The sequence below is a fragment of the Ptychodera flava genome, chromosome 9, assembly GCF_041260155.1.
Source record: "Ptychodera flava strain L36383 chromosome 9, AS_Pfla_20210202, whole genome shotgun sequence".
In the NCBI taxonomy this organism is placed as follows: domain Eukaryota; kingdom Metazoa; phylum Hemichordata; class Enteropneusta; family Ptychoderidae; genus Ptychodera; species Ptychodera flava.
The window spans coordinates 32,170,566-32,188,689 of NC_091936.1; the positions used below are offsets into that span (position 1 = coordinate 32,170,566).

Sequence of the window (18,124 nt, forward strand, 5' to 3'; positions counted from 1 at the left end):
CCCCCCGGACGGTGTCCGTGGGGACTAAAAAAAGATGACCCCCCCCCCCCTTTGTCAGACGAAAAATTTTGATGACCCCCCTTCCCCCCACGCTGAAAAATTAACCAAAACCCATGTGTCAAATTTACCCGCATGGTTTGGATTTGAACTGCGGTAGGCGGCACACTTTATTCGTGTAGCAGAGATGCCAGTGCATAAACTTCTCAGCCACATCCATGCAAACGTCTATTAATCAGGACGACTGTAAGGCAATTTTTAACTTCATTTCCATAGACAACTTAGTCCATGGACATTGTATAAAGTAAACTTAATGGAGTGGTTCGCCAAAGGCAGCCCTTTGGTTAAGAGGGTCATGGGCCATTACGTAAAGTCAACCTTATTCTAGAGGGCTAGCAAAGGTAGCCCGCCGGTAAAGAGGGTCGATCATGGCCATGGCATAAAGTGAACTTTATTGTAGGTATTATGTTTTTGAAAATGTGGTGACCCCCCCCTTTCCTACCAGTGAAAAAGCGATGACCCCCCCCCTTCGCGGATTCCAAAATTACGATGACCCTCCCTGGATTTTGCCAGCCCCCCTCCCCCCCGGCCGTAAAAACTGAACGGTCCCTAAAAACTAGGAAATACAACAACGTTACCAAGAATCTTTAGGAAATTTCCTTCATTTAATTCCCAGATTCAATTCAATCGTTTGTTCTTTGCAGGAACTTCTACCTTGAAATGACCTATTTTCAGACAATGGCATGCTGGGGACTATACAATATAATGACTCTTTTTTCGTAATTATCTTAAACAAAGGAGACTTAAAATTGACTAAATGTTTTGCCAACTCAAGGTCTGATGCAGACTCCTGTGTATATATTTATTCAGCAAATTATTCTTAAAGCCAGTACCATATAGCAGAATTTCTTGACTGTGTTATATATAGTATCAGCTGTGTTGCACGTGTTATCACAAATTATCCTTAAATTACCCTAAACCACCTGTGTATTAATACTCCGTAGGATGATGGCAGCTGTCCATCTCTGTATCAACCTCTCAATTATCACCCATAATTTCTCTCGTTTCATCTTCAAGTATGTTTTCAGATGCATGCATGCACATATTATTTCGATGTGGGGGATATCCATTTATTTTTCTTTCTTTGTCTCAATTACCTTTAACAAGAGAGATTGTTATCACTTACTTGCTGACAAAGCTGCGTACTGAATTGAAGCTAGAGGTCAAGTTAACTTGTAAAAGGGAGGCAGTCATCGGAGCTTTGTTCAAAGGTTGCCAGGGACCCCTATACTGATGTAAAAACTGTATCTAGGGTAGGTTGGCGATTGATGAAAGTTAAAACATGTTTGTTAACAATGAATATTGTAAAATTTAAATGTTGCAGCTATGTTGACTTGATGCATCTAGATATATTGCACGAAATACATTGTTTGTTAACAAGAAAGTCGTACACGTGCAGTTCCAATGACCCCTCCCTTTAATGTAGTCGTGACATATCATCTCAGCAGAATCTATTGAATTGAAATATCTTCTTTAACGACACGTACTCTGTTTTTGTAATTTTGCAAACTTGTAAGTTAAAGGGATATAGTCGTCGGAACTGCGCCTGTGCGAGTATCTTGTTTACAAACAATGTATTTCGTGCACGATATCAAGATGCACCTCATCATCATAGCTGCAACATTTAAATTATACGATGATAGATTACGACAAACATGTTTAAACTGTCATCAATCACCATTGTGCCTTAGATACATTGTTGCCATGGGTCGTATGGGTCCCATACGACCTTTGAGCGCAGTTCCGACGACTATATCCCTTTAACACAGTGGTGGGTGCAATGAGAAGAATGAATAAAGAATTTTTCATTTATAGATACAATTATTGCTGAGAGTTTCTGATATGTAAATGACCTTGAAATAGGATATATAGTTCACTTGAATCACACATACTCTGACTCAGCACAATGACATACAGCTACATAAATATTTTTTAAAATACGTATACAGAGTAATACACAAATTGAAAAGTTTTGCTTCGCGTAGGGCAAACAATTCATATAGGCTCTCTGAGGTTAAAAATTTCTGGGTGCACATGCCAGGCAAGCTTGCTCAAAACAGGGAGGATGAAATACTGCCCTGCTGTAATTTTTGCCACAAAAATTTTAGTGCAACATTTTACCAATTTTTATGATTTTTTTCTGTAATTTTTGGGATAATTTTGGACCAAATGGACATCAAATTTCATTGGCTACAGTTTTTTATAAAAATTTTGGCAAACCTCTGAAAAATTGACTAGGGTGTATTTTAATATAAAGAACAAAAATTGACTTTGGCGCTCAAAGGGTTAGCTGCCTTTGCTTTTCACATCACTCATGCAGCGAATGCTACAATCCTGATATTATCCACAGAGAAAATTTATTGAGATCGATCAGCCACGTATATCATTCAAAATGCAGATGCTAGCTGTGAGATAAACTCCCTGTTTCTTCAAGCTAAACAAAGACTGTGTCACTAATAGCTGTATTCAATGTCTATCATGCAGCTGGACTCAATTTTTAGTACGTCAGTCAAGCAGTTTCTTGCATGAACACATGCAGGCATCAATTCAGGCTATATTTGGAGTTGGTTATTCCCTGACTGTCAATATAACATTTACATCACTTTCACAGACCTTTTCCTACATTCATTGCTCAACAGTGTCATATCTTTTATGGAATGACGATCACGCCTTGATCAGTATCTGTAATAACAGGAAAGTGCAAGCCGCGCCGTTGTCTTTAAGTCAGTGACCCCAAAACTTTAATATGTTGCTATAGCAACAGTACATTATTGTTCACGTAAGCCAACAAATAATGTAAATACATGGTTCTTACAAAAAAGACATACTTTTCCACGCTATAGAGCTGTTAATACTCTATCATAAAAATCTCAGCAAATAGATACAATGCCGTTCTCAAGATATCCCAAAAAGGTGTCTGATTTGATTGTATACTGTCAACATGTAGGAACATTAGAATCATGAACAGAAATTGAAGCTTGGTGAGGTTTACCTTAAGAACTGGTTATTAAGTAGGTGTAGATACAATGTAAAAGACCTTCATTATCCAAATTATCATTTTGTAACTTTACTAATGATAATTAAAATTTCAAGTCCAGTCATGGTCTATGCCATCCCTTTTATTAGTGAAGTACACTTTTGACTAGTTTTTATTTGCCTAGGTGGTCATCTCAGTGTATACTCATCATATCCTTAGGGGATCTTTAATATTTTCAAGGGCTACTCTTGATTTCATAATCTATTCCATTATGTTATCTGCTTTTATTATTTTGAAGAAAACATTAAAAATCTATCAAATATATATATAATCACAAAAGTCCACAGACAAACTTAAATCTTTTATAAGATTTCACTGAACAAATGCATTGTCGAACAAATATTAGCATGAATTGTGGGATTTTGAACAGCCATATCTGTGATAGCATTAGAAGGTTGCAGGTATCTCCAACTGTCAGGGGAAAGCAGCAATTACTTTAATGTTGCAATACATTGTGTCATTATGGTAGTATCTACCTCAGATACAGATGATTTGGATTCTCAAATTTTTACTATTACTGAACTTAGTAACACTTGTGGAGGCTCATTTTAAAGTTTTAGTAAAATTTTCACTGTCTTACTTTTCGAAAATTCAAAATTTTATTTTCCCCATACAGTTAATACTGAGATGGCGGCCATTTTGAATTTCAAATATTGGTAAATTTCAAATATTGGTAAATTTTAGGTGCCTTTAGGGACCTTTTCAGAAAAAAATATTTGTATGCAAACCAAAAGCCACATCAGGAATTAATCAACTTGATCTTTTTATGCCATAAAGTGATGCTAGCAGAGAATATTTCTCACTTGTTTAAAATACTGCAAATCTACAGTACATATCTAAAATATTGAATTTTATGTTGCCGATGGACAAATGATTCTTTGTACTATGAAAGCATACATTGAAAACATCTCACTGCTTTTCATTTTAATAGGATGTCTACAGATTATTCTAAAAACAAAATCAATAAATTGAAAATTAATGTCATAGCAAAATTTTTTAGAATTCCTGATTTTTTTTGATTTTGTACAAATATAGGTACCATAATCACTTAAGAATTTTCAGAATTATTACAAATATGGCAATGTTTTAAAAACTGACAGGCATTAGTTGAAACTTTTGAATTTTTTATATATCATAGGCATATGTGCTATGTGCGCTAGAGTTATGTAATCATTTTGCGTCAGTTCTCCATTTCTCATCTAGACTTCATTACGTAGATATTCTTTTTATCACGTCACCAAATCTCCATAAGTTGTCCAATCCTGTTCGATGCATTCTGACATTTGAAGTTGACCCTGCAGTCGGAATTTTTTTTCCTCAAATCCTTACATATTGACATCAAACTCCGTCATCAGTTTCGATTCACGAATAATAGTGGAAATTGGAGAATAGAAGAGCTGGCTTCTCGTCTTCCAAAGATATCTACATCTGATATGTCAGATTTTGTTTCATTATTCTTCTTTGTGATGCAAAAATGAAGCTCTACTAGTGTGTATAGTGAGCAACATTTGTAAAGAAAAGAAAGTGGTTTTATGATGAAAGAACTGTTTCTGCTGTAAGCATGGCTGCATGTATGGGACTTTGTGATTGTATTGACGTCAGCAAGTAAATCAATATGAGTTGGATTGCATCATGACTGCAAGTTCTTACACCACTCACCCAACTACTTACGCACATGACAGATCAACCCAGAAGAGGTTTTCATTTTCTGTTGGAATCCTGTAATGCTTGAATTTTTTTCTCCCATAAAATGTCAGCCAAGGTAATATTTGAAGGGTGTCTGTTTTGCATGCACATGTAATTCATCAGAGCTCAAGTAAAATATCAGTGAAAATCCAACCAATGGTTTGTCCTGTATAATTGGTGTAACTTATTTCCTTTGGAACTTTAACATGAATACGCGCTTAGTGACCTTTACACTGAGAGAAAATCAAATTTTGTTCCTGTTGGAAAATTTCTTGTATAATATGCCTCAGTCTGGAACTTTATCCACATTTGACAATTACAACTGTGACCAATAAATTGTGGTCAACCAATTCAACCTTTCTAACACATTAAGTCTGTATATTTGAATGAAAATTAAATCTCACAAAACCTGTAGATATTTAAAGTTTGTCAGAAATTAGGCTCCAGGGGAAAATAAATTGTATGCAAGACTATCAAACATCAATTTACATGTTGAATATTAAAGAGAACAGTTATCACATGTCTTCTTCATTAAAGAGCAATTAAGTAAATATTGGTGTATAACACTGGGTAACTATAATCTGAGAATCAAGCACTTATGTGAAGAGAATTCATTAAACACATATACTTTGCCAGGCTGTGTGTATATTTTTTAACAATTTACAGTACAAGTCATTACACAGATGAGCAGATTTCAATCAAATTTTTCTGAAAACACCTGTCAGGAACAACTGCATCAGAACCCTCTTACATCATCTCAGCTGCCATCTGTGAAGTTCAACCAAGTAAACAGAGAATAGCCGAATGGATATACCATCTTTGCATTTCCCTTTATCCATGAAAGACATAAATTGGCCGTGATATTATCTGCTAACATCATGCTGTGTTTTCCATTTGCCTTACACAAACACTTACCTCAGTCCTCACTGAATGAAACATGAGGATGTGACGGAATCAGTTACCGTGGCAACACCCTGACCTGAGCCGACCTTGCTGCAAATTGTAGCTGGCTCCCTGACAAAACATGCTCAAGGTCAATGTTTCAACATCTATTTTCAACGACAGAACACCAAATTTCACTCATTGAATTCTCTGAACTACAGTCTCTTTGTCTCTGGGCAGATCTATCATGTTGCTATTATTAGGTCTAAATTTATCCACTGAGTGCACACAAAATAAACTTGTTTAGATCGAATCAGGAGCCCTCCCGGAGGCTAGTGTTTCTAATTACCTGTTTAAAGGGTAAAAAAGTGCTTTACATCTCTGACAAAGTTTGTTTTGTTTCCAGAAATAACCCACTTTTTATAATCAAATCAGGGCTATTTGGTTTATTTTCAGACCAGGCTTTCATTTTTATCAGTTTTCTCACACAACCACTGAATGAGCCAAATTTTAATCCCTGGCACTTTTACAGCGCTTGTCATTTAGTGTGGAGTTTCAGGGTTTGGCACACACGGATTTTTTGTTTGGCACAGCCAAGGTTTACAGTTCGACACAAAGAAATACCAGACGGAAATGCAACATTTTATCCAAGACAGACGACACGTTTTCATTTCTGTCTTCGTCTGAGAATGCCGCACAGTGCAGTGTTGTTGCATGAAAATTTAAGCGAGTTGTTTTAACGGTCACAACTGTCGGTCTGAACAGAAAAAGACCCACGTTTGATCGTTGTATCTTCGTATAGCTTGGAGTAATCTATCGAAATAATGCAAAATACACAGGGAAGAACCTACACCCGTGGAAAGGCAACCAGCAGTGATCTCCGGCGATAAGTAGTTCACGAAATAGAGGAGATAGGTGGTGATAAGGCGACTGGTTTTGTACCTCGTGGATCATATGTACAAACAGCGAAGAAATTGCGATTGGCAGCAACGACCGTATTAAAAGAAGATTTGGGTACATTTTTGCAAGACCGGTTCAGTAAATCCCCTAGAAACTATCGCCGTGGTCGACAAAGAGTGTTCCTGGACGTTGAAGTTGAGTTCATAGAAGCCATCAAATCTGAGAAGCCCTCCGTTAGGGACCGTTCAGTTTTTACGGCCTTGGGGGCCGGCAAAATCTTGTCGCCGGTGTTCAAAAAAAATATAGACCCCCTGCATTTTTCGTGAAAAAAGATGACCCCCCCTTTGTCAGACGAAAAAATTTGATGACCCCCCCCCCCCCCCCCCCCCGATGAAAAATAACCAAAACACATATGTCAAATTTACCCGCACGGTTTGGATTTGAACTCCGGTACGCGGCGCACTAAGTTTATTCGTTTAGCAGAGATGCCAGTGCACAAACTTCTTAGCCACATCCATGCAAACGTCCTTTAATTAGGACTCGTGGTACGAGTCCAAATTGTCTGCGTTTTCCCCTGTATTGGACTTGGACTTGGTACCAGACTCATGCTTGTTTATTGCAATGAGTTCAATCTGTGCCTGCCTATCTGCGCCGCTGCTCTCAGAGAGCAAAGTTGGCGGAAACAAGTTTTCATGTGCAAGTTTTGATGAACACTGAATACACAGGTGGTTTCCGTTATGGAAGTCAAACCTGGCTACACTGAGTGAGTGTTACCCTTCAGGGTACAATACAAATAAATGTTTAGTCAATTTCATAACAAATAGCTTCAATTTTTGCATTTATTTTAATATTCCCGGTAAAAATCACGCCCTTTAGTGCAAATCACATCCCTTGATGTTAAATGGAATAGTCTTCCGGTGTGTTTGACCGAGACTCCGAAGGTTTGAACCAATCACAGTCCCTCTAGAGGGACTGTGAACCAATCATACGCCTGTATCGGGAAAGATTACTGTCACTCTTAGGTAAAAGTTCTGCTACAGTGTTATAGCTCCGTAACATTCTGTATGATAAGAGAACGTGCGGCAATCGACGCATCCTTTGATGTTTGTGTGTCGGAGACAACAACTTGTACGTTACAGTCAAGAAACCCGTGTGTGCCAAACCCTGAAACTCCACACTAAAAAGACAAGCGCTGTACTTTGGTAGTTGCGGGAAGATTAATTGTAGCAGTGGTGCAATTTTCTGTTCATAACACAAGCGTCATTGATACAGTACAGAAATCAGCACAGAGGGTAATATCTAATAAAAATGCATCTGTTATAATATACATTAATCCCCATGTGATGAATAGTGCCATTGAAATGGATAAATTCCTTTCAAAAACTACTTTCTGGAATTGGAGTAGTTTTAAATATATAAGCTTCAAATTGCATTTTTTATGTGGCTGAAGAAGTTCCTGTGTGTGATTTTTATATACTTGGCGATATTGTCACCACTGTAATCATAGCGATTCCCCCATCATTTATTTATATTCAATTTTTATGTCATGAATACTATATTATATTGTATTATATTATAAATAAATAAATAAATAAATAAATAAATAAATAAATAAATATCCTTATAGGTGATCTTGTGATTTTATCAGTTAAAAGGCTCAAAATATTTTACAAGTTACTAATTTACATTTTGCCACCCTCGTCCCTTCTGTCTAATTGAAGGTTTGAAAGTAACATATCCTCTTATCGGAGTAAAAAACTGAAATTAATCTCGTCAATACAAGAGTCTTGACTGCAGCCTCTGTGCATCAGCTTCGAACAACTTCACCATAGTCTGTCATGTTCATATCCCAAGGTCAAACTTCAAATATTATTTAACATTGTGTGGCCGTTCACATGGTTGTATTTATTACAAGTATTGTGTTGACCATTGAGAAACTAATTAACATTTCATTTTAGTAAAGATGTATAACTTTCAATTGTCACAAATCAAAAAAATCTAAAATCAGAGAACCTATAGCTTACATGCAATATATCTTACACAGTCAACGTATCATAAATTCATAGTGGAAGGACCCTGAGAACCTTGTTAATTATTTATAACTTTGTACTCTGTGTGAATTTTTTATTGCTTTGAACTTTGAGTCCCCGTACTTTTTGATAATGTGAATAAAGAGTACGCTAGAATCACATTGGTGTTAAATGACTTGATCTCTAAGCCCTTGAAGTTTAGGAGATCACCGGTAGTTACTTATGTAAATTCCATAGGCTGTAATATTTTGTGTATTAATTTTCCATTGGTTCTGTTTGCAAAATATACTGTCTTGTTTTATTCCTAAAATCATGCGGAAATGGCTTGAATTAATTGTTCTTTTCTTATGTTTGATCTCCAGTACTGCTGTTGACTTCTGGGTTTAATTAATCAAGACCAGCATTCATCTGTGAAGAATGACAGATTTTGCATACTGTAAAACAATTCTTTTTAGTAAGCATCCTTTTTAGCAAATTTGAGATGCTGCTAAATTAAACTTTCTCCATATTGACTATAGTCCAGATGACTTTTCAGCTAAATTACAAACTTGCTGATTGAGTAAAATTCAAAATCGCTAAAAAAAGCATGCAGCTAATTCAAAGTGTTTCACAGTATTTTATGCTAGTCGTATTGTGTTGGCAATGCCGATAGATTTTGTACTTTTTATAGGGACACTATACTGACTAGTATTACCAGTTAAACTTTTGCTCAAACTTTCCACAAAGTTTTCAACTATTCTCTTACCAAATTGAATATAAACATCAGGGATCATTATGCAAAATTTTGGTACAAGAGAAAGAAATATACAGTTACTGATATATGAAATTCCAAATGGCCACTTCACAGTGCTAACCTTATTAGGCAAAATAACATTTTCAATTTTAAAAAAAAACGAAGACAGTGATTTTTTTCTTAATTCAACAGCATTCAAAACGAATCCACACATCAAGCTGTAAGCCATGAAAGAATGGGAAAAATTGACAGTCTGGATATCTGTCCCCGATCGAGGTCATCCCACCTTAAACTTATTCTGTAGAGCCATGATGAAAAGTTTTTCAAGAGCTGCATAGAAAGGAAGGAAACTCCAAGGAAATGAACTGTCTTTATTTTCTGGTTGAAAAAACAAGATGTTGCTTTATATGTGTATATTTTTTGTTGTTTCAGTGATTACTGAAATGTGATACATTGTCCCAGGCCAACAGTAGCCCATGTGAATGTAAGACATCTGAAAGACAAGACGGAATTGTCAAAAGTTAAATACATAATTGAGATAGAATTTTGCTGTTATATTAATTTATGTGAATGGGAGAGCATTTAAATACCAGTTAATCTGCTTGGAGTACTCTAAAGTTGTGTTGCTATCAGGAAAGTTGGTCCGTGCAAACTCAATCAGCAGCAAATCATGATCGTTGAAGAAATGGGATAATGAAGTAATTTATCGGGAAGGATCCAGGCAGGTATGAATGTTTAATGGAACCGGAAACTTAGTGTATATCTTATGCATAAAATGTTCTCAGCTTACAATTCTTCCAGGTATGAAGGAATCATTAAATTTCCACCACACCCCAACGGGCATCACTAATGTAATCTTGTCTGTTTAGATATAATTGATTTATATTTGACAAGCCTTGAGGATATAATTAATGCCATCTTTTCTGCCTTGAAATATTCCACATGATGATTTCTACCTCAAGGACTCTTACAGGGGCGAATAACAGCTGTATAATGATTTTATTCAATTTTACACCCATGATTTTTCGCCCTGTGGAAATCAAAAATAATTTAATTTTCATTAGTGATTATCTGTATGCTTTGAAATGATAAATGATATTTCCCCCAAAAGACTGATTGTGCTTCATTTGTATTAAATTGCCATCTGAAAAAAATCCGATTGCATGATATTATCCTTCGTAATGTGAAGTCAGTTCCAATTTTTCTATGTATCATTTGCTTCTCAAAAGAACCTCAAGGATCTGCCTATGGGTGACATATACCTGCTTGAAAATACATTAGCCTGGTGCTGATGTAAGATTTACGAAGGGTGTCATGTGTGGATAACTTTATGTTTCCTGGGGATGTGAGTTCAGGACTGGGCAGTGATTATACTGATGCCAGATATCATAGATTCACATGGACTGATATTGGCTGTTGATGGATGGGTGTGACATTGACATTGAGTTTGTCAAGTGTGCATTATTTTTCCTCTTTCTTTCAAGTTTTGTTTCCTGGAACTATTGCAAATGATCTGCCAGTGGATGAAATGAATGCTGCATCATTGCAATCCACAGGTTTGCTCTCTTTCGCAACAAAACAATCTAAAAACTGAAACAATATTTTCAATTGCGATAATAAATTAATTGAATCCTATACCTGTACAACTAACTCCACGTAGCGATAAAGGTATAGTGCTGCTTGACTTTTTCAATCAAAATTGAGGAATGTATAATTATCTATATAATCAAGTATTAAAATATATATCAAATTATCAAGTATTAAAATATATATCAAATAAAGAAATAATACTCATGAGTTGAATAAAATTTTTCTTACAGCCCATTCTAGTATCTTTACCTTTCCTTTTCTATGATACTGTAACAGCAATCCTCAGTTAATCCTAATATGTCACATGATATATCACACGATCTAGCATGGATGATTGAAACTTTCATGCAGTACGTGACCAAAGAATTGTTGAAATGACACTAGGGTGACCCTGATGACTTTGATCTTGTCTGCATCACCTTGACATTTTGTCATGGTCGTAACAAGGTGAATGACAGGCTACTGGTAATGCACTGCCAAGGTGTCTGTGTGTCATCAGTATATAATTTTCATGGCCGTCACAAGTGTGTGTGTGTGTGTGTCCCCCTGACCCTGACAGTATCCCTTTCTAGCATTTGAATGGTGACAGATGAACCCTCTCCATTGCGCCATCTTTTAAGCCCGTCAGTCTCCATCTACACCACATTGGTTTTAATATTGAAAGACTACAGACACATTGCGACAAACATATCGAACAACCTTCAGTGAACCAGATTTTTTGTATTCAGCGTGTTGACGTAGAGAAACCCAGTCCATGCATTGATTACTCGATGAATCAAAGTACCCCAGGCAGCGCAGTACATCAGCGCTCAATTCAGAAGAAATTTATGCTGAAGCAGAGTATTTTCTAGAAGAAAAAACATTTATTTGCCCTAGCTTTGAGCGACATGAAAAAAAATGCTTTATCTCCATTCACAGTCTGGTCTTTTCATACCTTGTATCGAATATTGATAGAAATAATCGAGAATGAGATACCATTAAATATGCATAAGTATCAGGTACATGCATGATCCAAGACTATTATTTTCCTCTCTCTACAAGATGTCTCTATGATTCCCCTGTGGGAATTATTGTCCCTGAACTGTAAACTCTCATTTATTTATTACTCTTTTCATGGTACTCAGCTTGACATCGTTCCATTCTGGGTCAGACGATGTCTCACAGTGCAGTGTCTAATTTCTGGACTAAATATAATCCCCCTATCCCATCCCCCAAAACAATAAACAAATTAAGTACATTATTCATAAATGTGTGGTGATTGACAGATTTGAGATGGTAATTACAAGTCCAGTATTTTCTGTATATGACCCATTCATGGATAGTACGGTACATGTAGTTTATATATATTTTAGATTGCCAAATAGTTTTCACGTCAATTCAAATACTTATATTTTTTGTTGGTTTTTTGTTGTACATTTTTTTTGTGTGCATGAGAGTTATTAGACATAGGGGTTTCATTCAAAGGCAGCAGGTGGCAAAAATGGCCAATTACTTTAACAATTTTGCTGTTAGAAAACTAATACTCTTTGAGAGCTAAAATGTTGTGCTTCCTTCCAGAAAATTGCAGGCTTTATACGATCTCTACTTGAAAACTTTGTGGAAACCCTTTGACAGTATAGGTGATAGCCCTTTTACAAATTTAGGCCTGTAAACATTTCTGTTGATCAGTTGTGAAACACTTCTTCGTGAACATGATAATTTGCCGAACAACATGTACAATAACATTTGAAAAACAAAATAAACCATGTTGGCAAAAGCACTTCAAAAGTTTATACACATTTTATATGCAATGCATGCACATTTGATAAATATTTTGAACAGCACATAAAATGTGCATTAGCCAGCAGACTTTAGGTGATGAGGGAGGAAAAATAAACAACACGGAGGAATTGTAAATAAGTAATTGCTGTATTACACTGTTGATGTTATAGATGTCTGAGAGATCAAGAGATTTTAACAACCCAAGTTTCAATTACAAAACATTTACATATATTGGCTGATGAGTGCCTATACCATTTTCCCTAATCCAAATGTCATAAAGGAAAGTATTCTAACCCTTTGATTGCTTCAGCATTTTCCCCACCAAATTTTAAGTGCAACAAACAGTATTACCAATTTTTAGTAATTTTCTGTACGCTTTCTGATATTGATATAACTTTTTATTGTCTACAGTTTTAGATCAAAATTTTGGAAAAAAATCTGAAGATAAATTGTTGGATCTGCTAAAAAGATTGTCTGGGTTATTATATTATAGGGTCTATGATTTAATTTATAAAGGCAACAAAAATAGATTTTTGCATTCAGACAACTTTTTCATAATAAATGATCGCTAAATATGTGGACATTTTTAAAATTACAGGTGTATTTATCTTCTAGCCATGTTTATTTGAGTACTGGACCCTCTAACAACACCCGGCCCCCCCCCCCCCCCCCCCACCTCCCAAATCTATCTAACCAAGCTGTGTGGACCGGACCACAGTCGCAATGTAGCTTTTAAGGAGGCCCTCCCTGGTAGGGGCCTTGTGAAGTGATGTGTCTTGTCCCTGTGGATGTCTTGATGTTGAACTCTACTGTTTTTTAACATTTTCTTTAGGTAGCTCATGCAGCTCTGCCAACAAATAAAAATTTAAATTCAATGTAAATTTACCAAATTAAATATGCAAACATATCAATAAAAACATTAACTGCTCGGCCTATCAAAGCATAATATGTGAATTAACATTCTGGGTGCCTAAGTCAATTTTTGTCGCCTATATGAAATATACCTCATTTAATTTTTTTCAGATTTTTTGCTCAAATTTTTATAAAAAACTGTAGCCAATGAAATTTCATGTCCATTTGGTCCAAAAAATTACAGAATAATTCATAAAAATTGGGAAAATGTTACACTAAAATTTTGGTGGGAAAAATTACAGCACTCATAGGGTTAACAACATACTGTTTTTATACCATGGAGTACAGTACCATAGACAGCACTACATTTTTATATTACAAAAGATACATGCTGCATATCAAGAATCTGAGCACATTCTAATCTTATTTACAGTCTGCGAACAATCTATAAACGGTGTAGTAATTATCAAGGAAGACTGATAAACTGAGATTGAGCTGTTTATGTATTCAATCCCTTGCCCTGTGTAGTTCAGTTGCGTACGTCATAGTGCTATCAAATCAAATCTGATGCACGACACTCAAATAATAGTATATTATATTATGCAAATCATATGCAAACGACTCATTATCAACGTTAGATATCAATTTTACTTTATGTTGTTCAGATTCTGAATGGATGTGTCGATCATTTCATATACCATTATAAAATTATGTATAATGAAAGGTAAACTTGAAATCATAGAGGTTTAGATTTCATTAAAAATCTGTATTTGATGGTTGTAGAAATTCTTCAAATTAGCAGTTACAACCAAGTGGAATGAATGAATGACATTCAATTGTAAGTTGTAAATTCCTGCGTTATGCTCACTAAGAAAGCACCTCTACAGAACACAGAGGCAAGTCTGTCTATATAGTTACATTTTAGCCTGAAAACTGTAGAGATTTTCTATTATATATATGTGCCATGGTTGTAAACTATGATGTTTTGAAATTTTCCAACAACTTTTTCTTCTTGGATTATAGATCATTCCAACATTCACCTTTTCCAAAAAGGAAGCTTTGTCAATTTGTATATAACTATGGAGAAATTGAATTTCAGTAAAATCTTTTGATAATTAATGCCAAGGACCATAAAACAGCTAGCTAGCAAGAAAGAAAGTAAAATTTTGAAGGAATATTTCAGCTGTTTACTCATCCATCTGGGAAGATGCCAGTTTTTCATAACTCTTGGAATGCTGTATTTCAGTCAACGTGACGCGGCCACGTGAGATCTGACCAAAAGATTATTGAACCCTGAAGGCTTGACGTCAACTCAAAACGTAGATCTCATATCTCCTGGCTGACGCATACTCGGACAACACCACATGGAATTTAGAAGACCATTGAACCCTCTCAATGATATTACATGCACATCAACAATTACCGCAGTTGTCATCCCAGTGCTGGACTGTGTCCAGATCTCACCATGTAATCTAACCACACATGTAAGGGTCGCAGAGCCCACCAATCAGCACGGGAGGTCAGTCGAGGTTTACCACCACCACCACCAATCAGCACCAGAGGTCATCCGAGGTCAACCATGGCTTGTAGCAGTCAGTCTGACATCATGATAGGTATCTGGTTACACCAACGTGATGTATTAATTCGAAAACTCAGGCGTGACATCAAACTTACTGCCGCAGCCTAAATTTAGATTTCAAACACAGCAAAGCGTGAATTGTCTGGCAGCAAGCCCAAATTGAATTTTGTAAATTGTAATTTAAACATCCACGAGGATGAACATGTGCATGCATGTAGGTCATATTGATTGAACTGCCGAATCACTTTGTTTTTTTAGCAACTGCAATTGAGTACAGTTTAACTGATTGTATCTGCCTGCATGCTGTATTGCATTGGTTTCTTGTAAACAGGGGAGAAAAATTCTCAAGATATATTCAGCTTTTATAAGGATTAAACAGATAACCTTTGATGGGAACCTTGAATTCTCTAGGATCATGATCTAAAGTAGCCGTGAGATGCTATTTGGAACAACATCACCCAACAATTCATCATAGAAATGTGACTAAGACCGCCATGTCGTAAAGTAATTGTGATGTAATTCCGCTGTTGATATCTTGTATCACTGATTTATTCACTGACACATTCCAAAGATAGATGCATCTACTTGCTGTTCCGGGGGAAGTTCAAAGGTCAGCTAGGAGATACCCCTTCGGATTAAACCCAACTTGGGGCTTGTGAAAGTTTCTCTCTGTGATTGCGGCCAGTTTTTCCTTTGATTCATGACACACATGAGGAAGCTTGTAACAGTCTGATGTCCTGCCTTCCTGACCTGAAGTCATGGTCATTTCATCGGAAATTGATTTGTGGGACATGACTTTTACTTCCTTCTTTAATTATAGAGCCTTTAGTCGGTATCATCATCCGGTGAGGAAACCACAGAGTCATCTTCTCGTGAAAAATCCTCAAAGTGATTCCTTGTTGACTCAATCATGCAAGCAGCCAGGTATAAATTTACAGTGCCCTGCAGGAGTTAACAACAATTTGTCCACAGATCTGAGAATGTTGATCCTGACGTATAAAGTTCTGTGATTGATAAAGGATCGACATAAAAGGACTTTTAATTATAATTCAGATCATGGATTGGATCTGCAGTCATACACACAGCGAGTACAGTGACCTGTCACACAGAATGCTTTGTTATTAATGCCTTTCTGTGGAGTATATTTACTCCAAAGTTTATGTTAACTGATTCCCTTCCAAGATAAATTTGAGAATTTTTCTGATATTTGATATGCAATTTATCATCTGTGCTGATGTCATTATCTGGTCAACTAGTTATACTGGTATTAGGCGGAAGCTAAACGTAATCGATTAACAGTTTCATGGAGAGTATAATTTTCCTGTCAACGGGGACTGCACAAAACAGATCAGGATTGCAGGCATTTAAATGGTGAAATTGTCAAACAAATGATTATTAATTTCCCAGGCCTGCTTCTTTGAAATTTATCGATTGTAGAGACATTCACAGCATCATGATCTTGGCAAAATATTTTATACCAGTCAGTATTGCGACCATTACATGCAGGAATCTATGCTAGCAAGGGAGCTGTGAAACTGTCTCTACAGCTTAGCCTAGAATCCTATTCGTCCGCTTGCCTCCGTACCTCGACCCACTCCCAGGCAAGCAGACGAATAGGATTCTAGGCTACTGCAGCTAGGAGCCAGCCAGGAATCAATCCAGAAGTGATTCACGTTTTGAATACAGGGCTTTCTGGAACTGTTGGCATTTGAACTTGACATAAACTGTCCAATTGATGAGGTAATTGCCAACATTGTCAGGTGTAATAATTATTTTCACGGCGGTAATATCAGACAGTGACGAAGAAATCAACTCAGCGAAAGTAATATGGAACATTGTCTGAAAGGTCACGTGTATATTCAAAACAACACCACACATCCACACACACCCCACATTGTCCAGAATGCATGCTTGCCAGTTTGGTTTTGTGCGGACCTGGCAGTATTATTTGATTCTGACTGCCTTCCAGATAATATTTAAACCTTTGCAGTTTTGATTTCTTTTTGTTAAGTTATAGTATACCACTGCGATGTTACACCTGAAAGTGTTGGCAATATGTATAGTTTCTGTATTGCCTACGGTTCAATGCAAACCACTGTACGAGAAGATCTGCATTGCTAACTTTTGTATTCAATTTGCTGATTTGAATCAGGTTATTACGATTCCCAGGGTAGCCCATTATAAGAAACTTGAAGAGCTATCAGTCTGATGAGCTGAGATTTGCTGTTGCTACAAACAGTTGTGCATAACAAACACATTGCAGTGTATCAACCTTTAAGGAAAGTATCGAGTGAGATTTTCCCTGTCAATAACCGCTGTGAGGTCATCAAATGACAGCGTTCGGAGATTCATTTCTGCAGCCGATGTAAGCTGGAAAATGAGAGCAAAAGAAACTTTTTTGAATGTATTCTGAACTTTAAGGTGAATACCTGGATCTCATGAGGTGAACGAACTTCAGTTTCATAATGTAGCATATTTTCTGCTACTCGATCTGCAAGATCTGAAAAGAGAGATTGTGATTGGTCAAGATAGACAGCTCAATGTACATTAAGTAAAATTTGAATATGACCAAGTTCAAAGTTCACTGAAAGTTTACCATAAGATGCCTAAAACCCCACCCTTATTTCAAATCTAGGTTAATATATGTATTTTCTCCATGTATATACCATTAGCAGTTTGTTGTTTGTCAAATATAGTGTCAGGCATATACACCAGCAGATGCTATACATCATGTTTGTTATAAGCTTTCTGAGGCAGCCAATTCCTATAAAAACAACCATTTGTGTATTTTCAAACACATCCAAGCACTTATACAAAACTTCCAACAGTGATGACATCTTGATTTCAAAACGTGTTCTCCGTAACTTTCAATTTGATGAAAAATGTTAAAATGATAAACAAGATGTTGACAGTATTGAACTTGCATGAAATTTAAAAACAAATAACTCTGAAGACTAAAAATATAATTTTTGTCACAAAACTTACAATTACATAGTTTCTTCTACTTTGGCCAATTT

The 18,124-nt window shown here is 36.3% G+C and overlaps 1 long non-coding RNA gene across 1 annotated transcript; it reads left to right on the forward strand.

Moving 5' to 3' along the window:
• Positions 1 to 8,457: 8,457 nt before the first annotated feature.
• Positions 8,458 to 10,435, forward strand: LOC139140690 (uncharacterized). The gene is made up of 2 exons (XR_011554042.1): positions 8,458 to 9,046; positions 9,518 to 10,435. It is a non-coding gene; the product is annotated as an uncharacterized lncRNA (long non-coding RNA).
• Positions 10,436 to 18,124: the final 7,689 nt, after the last annotated feature.